The sequence below is a fragment of the Otolemur garnettii genome, unplaced genomic scaffold, assembly GCF_000181295.1.
Source record: "Otolemur garnettii isolate 467f Iridium unplaced genomic scaffold, OtoGar3 scaffold00056, whole genome shotgun sequence".
Classification (NCBI taxonomy): Eukaryota; Metazoa; Chordata; class Mammalia; order Primates; family Galagidae; genus Otolemur; species Otolemur garnettii.
In genome coordinates, this window is record NW_003852451.1 from 4,837,416 (window position 1) to 4,848,795 (window position 11,380).

The window sequence follows — 11,380 nt, forward strand, 5'->3', positions numbered from 1 at the left end:
GACGGGAGGCCGCGCTCGGCGAGCCCGGGCCTGGGCGCCGGGACTGGGGTCTCTGCCCGTGTGGTCGAGACCGCAGGGAGGGGGCGGGTGTGGGCTGCGGAGTCGACGGACGGGGAGGGTGCCGGGCGGGGCGGGAGGGCCGCCGGGTGGCCGTGCTTTCCACGGGGCGGGGCGGGGTCCGGCCGCCCCCCGCGCTCCTGCCGCTGTGGGCCGCGGGCGCGGTCGGGGTGGCGCGTTAGACGAGAATTCCAGCGGGACGCGCCGCGACAGTGTTGCGCTCACCGCCTCCCTGCCCTTCCGCCTTTCCTCGTTACTACAGCTTTTTTAATGAGCCTCTCACCCACCCTCTCCGTCACCCCAGAAAAAAAAATTTTTTTAACGTCCTGTTGCTTCACGGGGGACTTTCGGGGTGGGCGTCACGTGGCCAGACACGTAGCTGTGAGTCTCGAGAGCGCGTGCGCGCGTCGAGGCCGGTGGCCACGCCCCTTCCGAGGATCGCCCCGCCCCCGCTGGGCTCCGCGAACGCGTGGTGGGGGAGGGGAAAAGCCCAGATCGCGCCTGCGTGGGGCAGGGGCGGGGCTGGGGCGCTGGGTTAGGAGCCCCGCCTTGGCTGGGAGCCCGCGGTTCCGGGGCAGGGGTCTCTGCTTCGTCAGCCCTGGCCGGCCGGGCCCGAGCACAGCCAAGACCCGGCTGCAGTGTGCTGAGGGGGGAGGGGGGAGGGGGGAGCCAAAGCAAAGGAGTTTGGGGTCTCCGAGCCCCGAGCTGCTGCAGTGCTCGCCTCCGCAGAACTTCACTGGGCGCCCGACTCCCGCGTGACGACCCTCCAGTCGTCTCCGTAATTCCCTGCGGTTTTCGTGATTTGCTGGGTTGCTGGAAGGGAAGCCCCCGCGGACTGCGCGCAGACACGCGTGCGCACCCGCGAGGCGCGGGCGCGGGCGTGGGCGTGGGCGGGCCGCCGCGCCGGGGGAGCGTTCCGCCGACTGTCCGCGCGGGGTGACGCGCGTCTGTAGGGGCAGGGTGTGCTGGTTGCACCGTTCCGTTATTCCAAAAGCAAGTTATATTCGAAATGAGCGCAGCGCTTTAGTAGGTGAAGAGGGGAATGTAAGTAGTGCCTGGAATGTTTCACTTCGCGATGGTATCAATGTTCAGTAATGGAATGAAGATGCGCTGTGAAATACAGAGTACGTACATAGTTTGAAAAGCGAAAGTCATCATTTATTTTTACCGACAAAAAATACAGTAGTAAACAGGAGGTTTTTACGTGCAGTATAGTGGGTTTCAAACACGTCTTTAGATTTGTTTGGGAGAGTTTTTTGAGCTACAGCAATGAAGTCCTCTTTGGTGTATAGAAGTCAGTCACTAAATCTGCATATGCGTTTTATTGCGAGTCCTTTATAACAGCTAAGAATACAGATGAATGTAAAGTTGACCCTAATGAGAGTATGCGTGGTTGGTATTTTCTGTTAATCGTATCTTACTAAGTAATTTTTATTGTGAAGTTCTGCTTCACACAGATTTTTTGAAGAGTACTTAAAGGTGCTAAAGGAGTCTCAAACAAATTGGCCGGTAGCTTCTGGCCTTTTCATTTAAAGAACACGGAGTTCATTGTTAAAATGTCTCTACAATAGAGAAAATGGAATTGCCTTGATAGGGAAAGTTTAAAGCATTTAACTCTCAAATATTTTAAATTCTCCAACAACCATAGCTGCTTTTACAGCCATAGAACACTTGCCTACCAAATTATCTATCTGTATAAATGTGGGGAATAGTAATTTGGTTAAAAAGCTGTTGTGTCTTTAAGCAATTTAAGGTATGCTTCCTCACTACCTCCAAGAATGCTAGTTTTAAAGCTGAATTATTCACCTGACTAGTTAGTGTAAAAGATGCAATCCTCCTCGATTTGCTCACTTGTTAAGCTACTAGACCCTATGCTGAATACATACATATCTCATTTAGTCATCAGTGTAACCTTGTGGCATAGGTGATACTGTCATTGTCATTTTACATAAGGGGAAATGTAGGGAGAAGGAGTTAAGTAACATGTCCAGGACTATAGCTAATGAGTCCTGAGTCTGAGATTTAAATCCAATTCCATTTTATTCTAAAACTCATGTTGTTTTTTTACTGACCTTATCCAATAAAAAGGATTGAAAATTATGACAAGATTCCACCATTTTTGGCCCATAAAAACTGCAATTTCATAAGTCTCAACCACTTATAAACTACACTAAAGAACATTAGTAGGTAATATTCATTTCCTATTAAATAATGCTTACAGCATTTATAACAGGTATTATATATCACCTTTTCAAATATATGCAAACAACATTCCTGCTCACAGTACATCAATGGTTTCTTCTCTAAGGAAAAAAAAATCTGAAGACTCCACCAAGAACCGTGAGTCTGCATATGTGGCCCTTTGCACATGTCTCTGGCCTTATGTTCTCCTCCCCAGCTCACTCAGCTTCAACCCTCTGGTATCCCTCTGGATCCTTGAACATGCCAAGCACGCTTTCCTGTTCCAGGACTCTGCTCTTCTCACACTTCTCAAGTCTTGAGACCCTTGATACCCCATACAAAATAGCACATGGGTGCACACACACACCTCCTCCGTTATTCTGTCTACTTACCCCCTTTTCATTCTTTTCATAGCATTTGTGTCCACCTGATGTGATGTGTCTATGGGTCAGTTTGTTTGCCACCTGCCACTACACTTCAAGTTCCATGAGAACAAAGACTTGACTTTCTTTTATTTGAAAATTCTTCACATGTAAAACAGCACATAGTACATGTGAGCACTTATGAAATGTGTTCAGACAGAAGGATTGAGTACTTGTTCCAAGAACTCTGGAAACCCCTTCCCTACATTGTTTAAATCCTTAACATTTGATAGCCTATTTCAGAGATGACTGATGGTCAAGAGTGGTAAGTAGCCAGTGGAGGCAGACCTGGGTCCATGCAGGGTAAGGCCTCTCATTGGAGACAGCTGACCTCAAAGTAGCCAGAGTCCCTTGCTTTGCTGTCACACTCCTGCCTCCAGCATATTAGGTACATATCATAGCATTAATTACCTAGCAGACAGTAAGTTCAATGAGGAATACAACATTTCTTATGGATATGCGGCTTTCCTCAACATGTTTTAAGTTGCTACCTTTTTCCGTGTTGCCACAATGGAGGTCTGCTGTCTGTGGTGAACGCATCTTACTCTGTAAGCCCTCACCTTGCTCTTAACTCTGTGAACCTCTTTCTCTTTCTCAATAAACCTTTTTTCATGCTTGTCTTAAAAAAAAAAATTAAATTGTTGTGAAAAGATTCTTAATTGTCATTTCAAAAATACTACCTTAACATTCAAAATAAATGACAGAATACACTGTACCATGAGCTTCCATTTGAACATCCTTCTAATAGTTTTTTCACTGTGAAAAATCATGTCATCTAATATGTTGACACTAAAAAATGGTTCTGCATTCTAATACCAGTAATTAACCATGAATGGGAATATATTTTCTGTCCTCTTAAGTTTGGTTAGCTATGTTTGCTTACTGCTATTCTTGATGTTTAAAACAGAAAATTACAGTACTCTAAACATCTGTTTATCACAGAGTTTGTACAGGACTAAAATGTTTCTTGGATTTAAGATTCAGCATTTAATGGTTTTTTGTCCCACTGTTCTTTTTAAAAATCTTAATCCTTAAATTTTCCTAAAAAGGAAAGTAATTGTTTATTGTCTTAATAGATTTCTTGAATATCCTTTTAAATTGTGAAATGGTTCATCAGGTAACTACTTAAAAGATTGAAAACAAAACATTTCAAGTTTAGAATATCTTATTAACCAAATATTTCCATTACCTGTAATATGTAAATGTACTCCATTAACCTATAACTAAAGTGCTTAGAGGCTTAGCTGGAAGTTAATAACATGTGAAGGTACATTTGAGAAGTTAACTAACTGCCAAGTAAGGGCCAAAGACAAATTCTGTAAAAATGTCAACGAGTACTAACATGCCCTGCCTGGAGGCCATAGCAAGACTTCATTGGAGGTGGGGATGGGGGAAGATGTGGAGGTGAAAAAGTAGAAAGTCTGGGAGTAGGAAGACTTGGAAAGTGGAAAACTACCGGTCATTAGGGTAAGAGTCTCCACGGAGAATACCAGATGTCAAGCTGAAGTGTTAGTAGGTGAAGAACGTGGGGAATTTATTTTTATACAAGGAAGTGAATCTATCAGTAACATGGATGGATTCCTTTCAGTGAAGTCTAGTTATATCTCTTAGAACAGATTTGTAAAATGAAAAGTATTCCTTCTCACATCTGTTCTAATGTTAATTTTGCTGCCTTTTTAAACCACAGACAGCACCAAATGAAGTACTAAAATGTTAGCTTCACCTACTGCAGAGCGGTTAAACGTTAACTGATGGTGTAAGGTTTCTGTGTTCTTGACCCAAAGAGAAACTTTAGAGGTAAAGACATTCTCAGCCAGGATGCAGGCCCTTTTGCTATGTAATCCAACCTTCATTCCATATTTAAACAGAAACTTCACTAAAAGATAACTGTTACAAGAACATGAGTGAATTAAAATGCAATTTGTTTTGATCTACTTTCAGACTGTATTATGATTGCAAAACTATTTCAGCAGGTTTCCCCTGGGTTGGGTTGATTTGTTTACTTATTGGGGGCCGGGTGATTTTTAGTTTTCTTCTTTAGGATCTGTACCCTTCAGGATGAATCCGGTTAGATTTTTGACACACTAAACAAATACTGTTTGGTTCATGGTCTGTGAGTTTTTTTAAGTAACTAATGTAGGTAAACATTTTATAGGCAAGGGAAATGACTACTCATGTCCCAGAGATTTAATCAAATGCCTTTACTAAAATTTAACTTAGGGCCTAAGTGTATTTTTCCAGTAATTTCTGTATATCCATGCCTTCTGAACTGAGTTACTGGTGAGACCAGAGAGAAACCAAAAAGACACGCAAGAGTCTTAAGTGAATTGTCAGGCACCTCCATTAGTGAGTACAAGATAGCTCAGAGTTAATAATTACCCCATTTTACAGTTGAAGCTGAGACTCAGAGTTAACTAAGTAATGTGACTCATGTCACCCAGCTAGAAAATGCTGGGGGCAGGATTCAGAGTAGACCTTCAAAGTCTTGAGTTATTTAAGCACACTTATTAAAGTTAGATTTGGATATACTGGAAGCTGTGTCTTTTAATGACTAAAATATCTTTCATTCTTGAGTCTTTCTTTTTTCCAGTACTCCAACTGATAGTGATGTTGAATCTTCTAACATTAATTGAAATACTTCTTGTAGTATATATAGAGAAAGGATTGCTGTGCTGGGTATAAAAATGTCTTCTAGTTCTCTCCTAATAAGCCATATAACAATAACTCCAAATGAGAGTCGAGCTAAGTGATCTCAGAAGTCTTTTGAAATTCTAAAATTCTGTGATTCTAAATAAAGTGTCCTCATTGAACCTAAGAAATGCAAACATTGTAACCTGATTCTTTGTACCCTTAAATTAACGTGAAACAATAACAAAAAATAAGTAAATAAAATGTCCTCATTGAGATCAGCAAATTGACTATATTGTAATTTAATGTCTGTGCCTAGGATAACCTTATATATTGATGGTCATGTAATGACAATAAGAAAATTATTTTAAAATCTTTATCCAGTTTTTCTCTTCTTTTTAGAATAAAACATATAGCAACACACATTTTTAATGATTTTTATTTCCCTTGAGCAATACAACATATTTAACTGAAAATCTTATATTTTTATAATTTCAAAATCTTGTTTTTTGTGTTAAAAGCACTAAAGAAATTCATCTAGAGCTCTTCATGGAGGAAATTACTACAAGTAGAACATAAAAATTCCTTGAAGGTAGAATTTAGGCCTTATTCCTCTTTCTGCTCTTAAAATGCTTTACCAGTAGTCCACTTTCAATAATTACTTGTTTGAATGAACCAAAGGAAAAAAAGAAATGCTTAGACTCTAGGGAGGGCAGGCAGCTGTGTCAGCTGCTCAGAGAAGCATCTGAAAATCCAAAAGATGCCTTTGCCTTCAGACATAGGGAAAATAGAAGGGGGAGTAGGGCAGGGACTCCATGTTTCATGCTGTGTTTTCAGGTTTTGCACACTGAATTGCTGTGACACAGTGATTTTCAAGAACTATTCTGGCGTGGGAGAGAGGTCTCACTCCTCCAGCAAGATACATACCTTGTGAGGCACCTGGGCCAGAGCATCCTGAGTCTATAATGGGTCAGAAGGTGAGGACCTCTTGTTTAAGCATTAAAGGTGCTTGTGTGGCAATGATGTTTTACCAGAATCATTTTCACTATGTCATTCATGTGTAAGATGAAAAGCAAGCATATGCAGCCATGATACTCAACTGAGACACACCAGTCCAGCTTTGTCAGTTTTTAAATTTTGAAATCTTCCCGCAACAGTCAGTGAACAACCAGAGTCTGAGCCCTACTATCCAGCCTCTTTCAGAACCCTTGGGAATCTCCCCTGACCCAGCAACCAAAGGTGGAAGGCCTGGCACCCTGCCCCCACCAGGGCTGGCAGACATTCTGAGGGTTTGGCTTCCATGCTGGGCCACTTGTTACAAACCTTTTGATTACCTGTTTGTGTTAGCTTCTTTACGTAGTCAGAAAATTATTTTACTTCATGGCTTCATCTCCATTAAATCTGGGTTTACTAGTCTTTGCTAATTGCAATGAAAATCAATGGTTTTTTGTCTAAAATATGTATAGGTTCTTTGGGCATATATCCAAATTTAGAAAGGTTTATGTAAATCAAGTTTGCCCAGTTGGAATGAAATACCAAAGCCTTCAGGTGTACTTTCCATCTTTGCACAAATAATGTTAAAAAACAGGTTGTTGCCAAAGCTGAAAAGTGATTTATCCTCCTCCTTATGATAAACCCTTTGTATTTCACACCAAAGAGGTGTCTCTATTCTGCCTTCTCCTCAGTCCTGTAGAGCCATTCATGTTCCTTTGCTGAGCTGTACAAGTAATAGTGATGATGCCAGCATTTACCATTTCCTAATTATTCTGTCTAAGCCAGTCTGTAAAAATGTGTTACAGTTACATTTTATAGATCTTCAAGGGCCACCAACTTGATTAGCTGGCATTAATTACACTGCATTTTTCTCTATATCTATTGATAGTGAGCATCAATTCTTGGATGGAAATGACATGCAGCATAGTAAAATGAATAACACTTTTTTTTTTTTTTTTTTGAGACAGAGCCTCAAGCTGTCCCCCTGAGTAGAGTGCCATGGCATCACGCTCACAGCAACCTCCAACTCCTGGGCTCAAGCGATTCTCCTGCCTCTGCCTCCCAAGTAGCTGGGACCACAGGCGCCCGCCACAACGCCCGGCTATTTTTTGATTGCAGCCGTCATTGTTGTTTGGCGGGTCCGGGCTGGGATTTCGAACCCGCCACCTTAGGTGTACGTGGCTGGCGCCTTAGCCGGTTGAGCTATAGGCGCTGAGCCGTGAATAACACTTTTTAACAGTTCTAAAATGCATGCCCTAAATTTGCAGCGTGAGCCTGAAATTAAGTCGTAGTGAGAAACTGTGAGCTGAACCTGCCATGGACAGTGGGATGCACCTTGTATCATTTCCCTGTCCAGGTTAAGCTATAAAAGATGCAAAAAGAATGTGAGCAGGAAAACAAACTGTTAAACTGTGAGATCAAGAAAGAGAAAAGGGATGCGCTGCTGCAGCTGATTCAAGGAGTTTAAAGAGAGTCTTGTAAACTCGCCCATCAGCTGACAGGCCAGTAATAAACCACCTCCTCCCCCAGTTCCTCTGGGCTGGTGGTGGCAGAGCCAGTAGGCCCTTCTCTATGCCAGGTTCTTGACCTCTGTAGACCAATAGCCAGACTTGACTTTATTCTGTCCCTCAGCTGACCAGCTTTCAACATTTCAGCTGGTCCCATGCCTGATTTCATGAAGGCACACTTGGGCTTAATCCAGCAGCTCCAACCAGGCCCTGTCACTCTGTGAGGCAGGCTGTCCTGCACTGGGGCCACTAAGCATGGAGCAGGTAAGGGAAGAAGGCCTTTCATCTCTAGTCTCAGACAACTGGTTTGGGGCCCTTTTAATAAGTACTTCCTTCTGCACTGTGAAAAAGATAAGTAATAATACCTTAGCCCCACTGCTTAATCACCTGTCAAGGTTATAGAGATGCTTCTCAGAGATACAAACTGCCCTTAAACCCTAAGCAATGAAAGTCCTAATACCTTCCTCCTGAAGAGTTTGTTGGCCCTCTAAAAAGGCAGCAGAGCACATAGATCCAGAGATGCAGCTGAAGAGGTCTTGGGTTCAAATGTTGGCCTTGCCACTTACCAAAAGCTACTTAAAACTCTTTTTATAACCTCTCTTTTCTCACCTGTAAAATGGGATATGCAATATAAGGACATTAGAATCACACAAGTGCCTGAGCAATATGCCTGGCACCCAGTAAGCTTTCAATAAACAACATCATTTAAAAATTAAAAAGAATGAGGCCTAGATGGAGTTCATATGCATCAATGCACATGGGTTTTAGAATGTGTGTAAGTATCTCTACACTGAAATTTTCTTTACAAAGCTCAGAAGTTTGTAGTCATCGGTTTTCTGCTGCTTCCTATTGCACAAACCATTTCCTGTTCCCAGGACTGCTGACAGGAGGAAGTAAAAGGACAAACAACCTGGCGCAGAGGAGCCCCAGCCCCAGGCTGGCTGTGTTGTCAGAGTAACAGCAACAGATCTCAAGCCAGCCAGGGGTCTCCAGATCCTCCAAGACCCAGTTTTCACCTGCCGGCCAGCTCTGGTAATGGGGGGGCAAGTGTGGAAAAGGAGAGGCTGCCTCCCTCCTGTTCCTGCGTTAGAAACTGACCTGGCAGTTGGCAAGGGAGCTGAGAAAATCACATCTTCTAGAAGGTCCAAAAGCCAGTTGTCCAGACCCTATCTTCAGAGACTCACAGGAGATAACCATGGCACCTGCATAGATTCTATTACGATGTTCTAGCACTGACATTTGTGGGCTGAGGCAGGGTCTAAAATGTGATGTCCAACCAACTGAGTGACTGCATTATGCCAGTTCAAAGACTTTCTGCAATCTCTGCCCCATGTTGGCCACAGCCACAAGTGCAGGACAATGAAAGGACTCTGTAGGCATCTACCCTACCAGACCACTCTGCAAAACCCTGCTTTCGTCTTATCGCCCCCAGACACTTGGCAAGTGATAGCAATAAACTTTAATCAGATATGGTGGGAAAAAAAATAACTCTTGTTTTAAAGAACCTAAACTGCGAGTGTAAAGACAAAATGTACACATTCACACATTGGTTTGCGTTAGATCCTGTGTGAAGGAACTAAAAACAGTGGCTCTCTGGGCCTTCCCTAATGTGAACTTCACACCTTGGAGTGCGTCTCCTGCAAGTCTCAGCTTCAGCAAGACTCTGAAAACTTAGTCCCTAAGACTATGACTTCCACATCCACCTGTCCCCCAGTCCTTGGGCCGCACTTGTAACCTCCAGAAAATTTACCAATGGAGCCCATACTTTCTCTCAATGAGTGATTTTCAAGGTATCAAAGTTGTTTTCAACACATCATTTCAAAATGAACACCAGGACCCATTCAATTAAATAAAAGTAGTTGAAAGGAGAAAAAAACAAGCTTTCAAATACAGAGTTTTGAAATTCAGTTATAAGTCTGGCTTCACAGTGAATCACACACTCCATTGTAATACTAAACTTGAACAAAATTTACATTTGCATCATATGTTTTCTTGCTCACCAAGAGGGCAACATGTTACTAATAGATACCTGGGGATGTGGTTCAGTCTGAACTATAATTGAATCCCTGACATTATAAGGGGCTTGGTAAGACTTTTCCTCTTGACATCTATTTTTGCAAACATGATTTATTGTCTCTTGGATGTAGTGATTATGCACTAAGTAAGGGTAGTGCTGTAGACCACTATAAAAAGCTTAACTGATCTGTTTTTGCAAGTTTCCCCAAAGCAAAATCTTTATCACATCACTGAACTGCCTTTCACTGAGTAAGTGACACAAATATGAACTCAGCACAAAGCTTCCATCTTGTACCTTAGCACCCAGCCTTCAGTTCAGCAGCCCCTGCCTCAGCCTTCTCCCCTTCTCTCCGTCCTAATCGTAGCCTGGGGGACCCTCCCATTCGTCCCACAGCCTCTGAGTAAAATCTCCAAGGAGCCATGATTTAATCTTGAAACTCCTTGTTGTGATGTGATCATTTTCTTATTTATAATATGTATATAATGTATGCTCATTAACACCATAATACAACCAAGCTTTGTCCTTAATGCCTGGGTATAGGAGTTTGCTAGCATCTTAATAGGGCTCTTTTTAAAAGTACCTAACACATGATTTATTATTGTTATTTACCCTGCATTTGACACTGTATTCATAGTCCCAAATTTGTTTTTATAGCATTCATTAATGATGTCATTCCAATAAAAGAAGAAAAAGGGGATTGCATTGAGAAAGAGAGCAAAAGGAAAAAGGTTCAAAAAGTCTAACTGCCCCCCCAAAAAGTCCTTTGCTGAGAAGTGAACCTAAAAGCAGTTTTGTTTTGTTTTTTAATTCCAAACACAAATATTCCAATTATTGCCTGCTAGCACAGTGCTTAGCTCATCTGTCTCAGGATGATGGTGCTCGTGTGGCCCCGTCTCCCCGTGACCCTCCAGTTCATGTTGATTCAAGGCAGCACAGCAAGACTTCAAGATTCTTTGTACTGTTTGAAATCATTGGGAAGGTCTGGTCTGCATGGTTGAATAAAGATGCCAGTTTGTAAATAATGTTAACCATTGGAAAATATTAGAAAACATTTCAAAATACTTGGATCTATCATTTATTTTTAATTGGAATTGAATAAATTACTTCTCAACTTCACAAAACTAAAAAATGCTGTTATTTGCTTTATCTTTTCCTTTAAGGGTCAAAGGAGACCCCCGGGCTGGGGAGAAAATCCTCATGCTGTGCTGGTTAAACCTCACAGTTTGTCCTACCTGGACCTGACCTGCACAGCAACCAGAAGCTTCCATAGCCCAACAATTTCAACCAAACAGTTCAGGAACCTGTGTTCACCCAAAATCTTACAAGGGATCTTTGCAGAGTCTGTGGTCTCTCCTTCCTAAATTAATCTAAGCTGCACTTATGATAAAGAAGTAAGTACCTTTTTTCCCCAATACTAACATGAAATTCTGTCTGATACAGATCCTCCTTGGAGTTGAGAATTAAGTGCTGCAGATCTTAAGAGAACTGTGTCGGCTCGGCGCCTATAGCTCAACCGGCTAAGGCACCAGCCACACACACCTAAGGTGGCGGGTTCGAATCCCCAGCCTGGACCC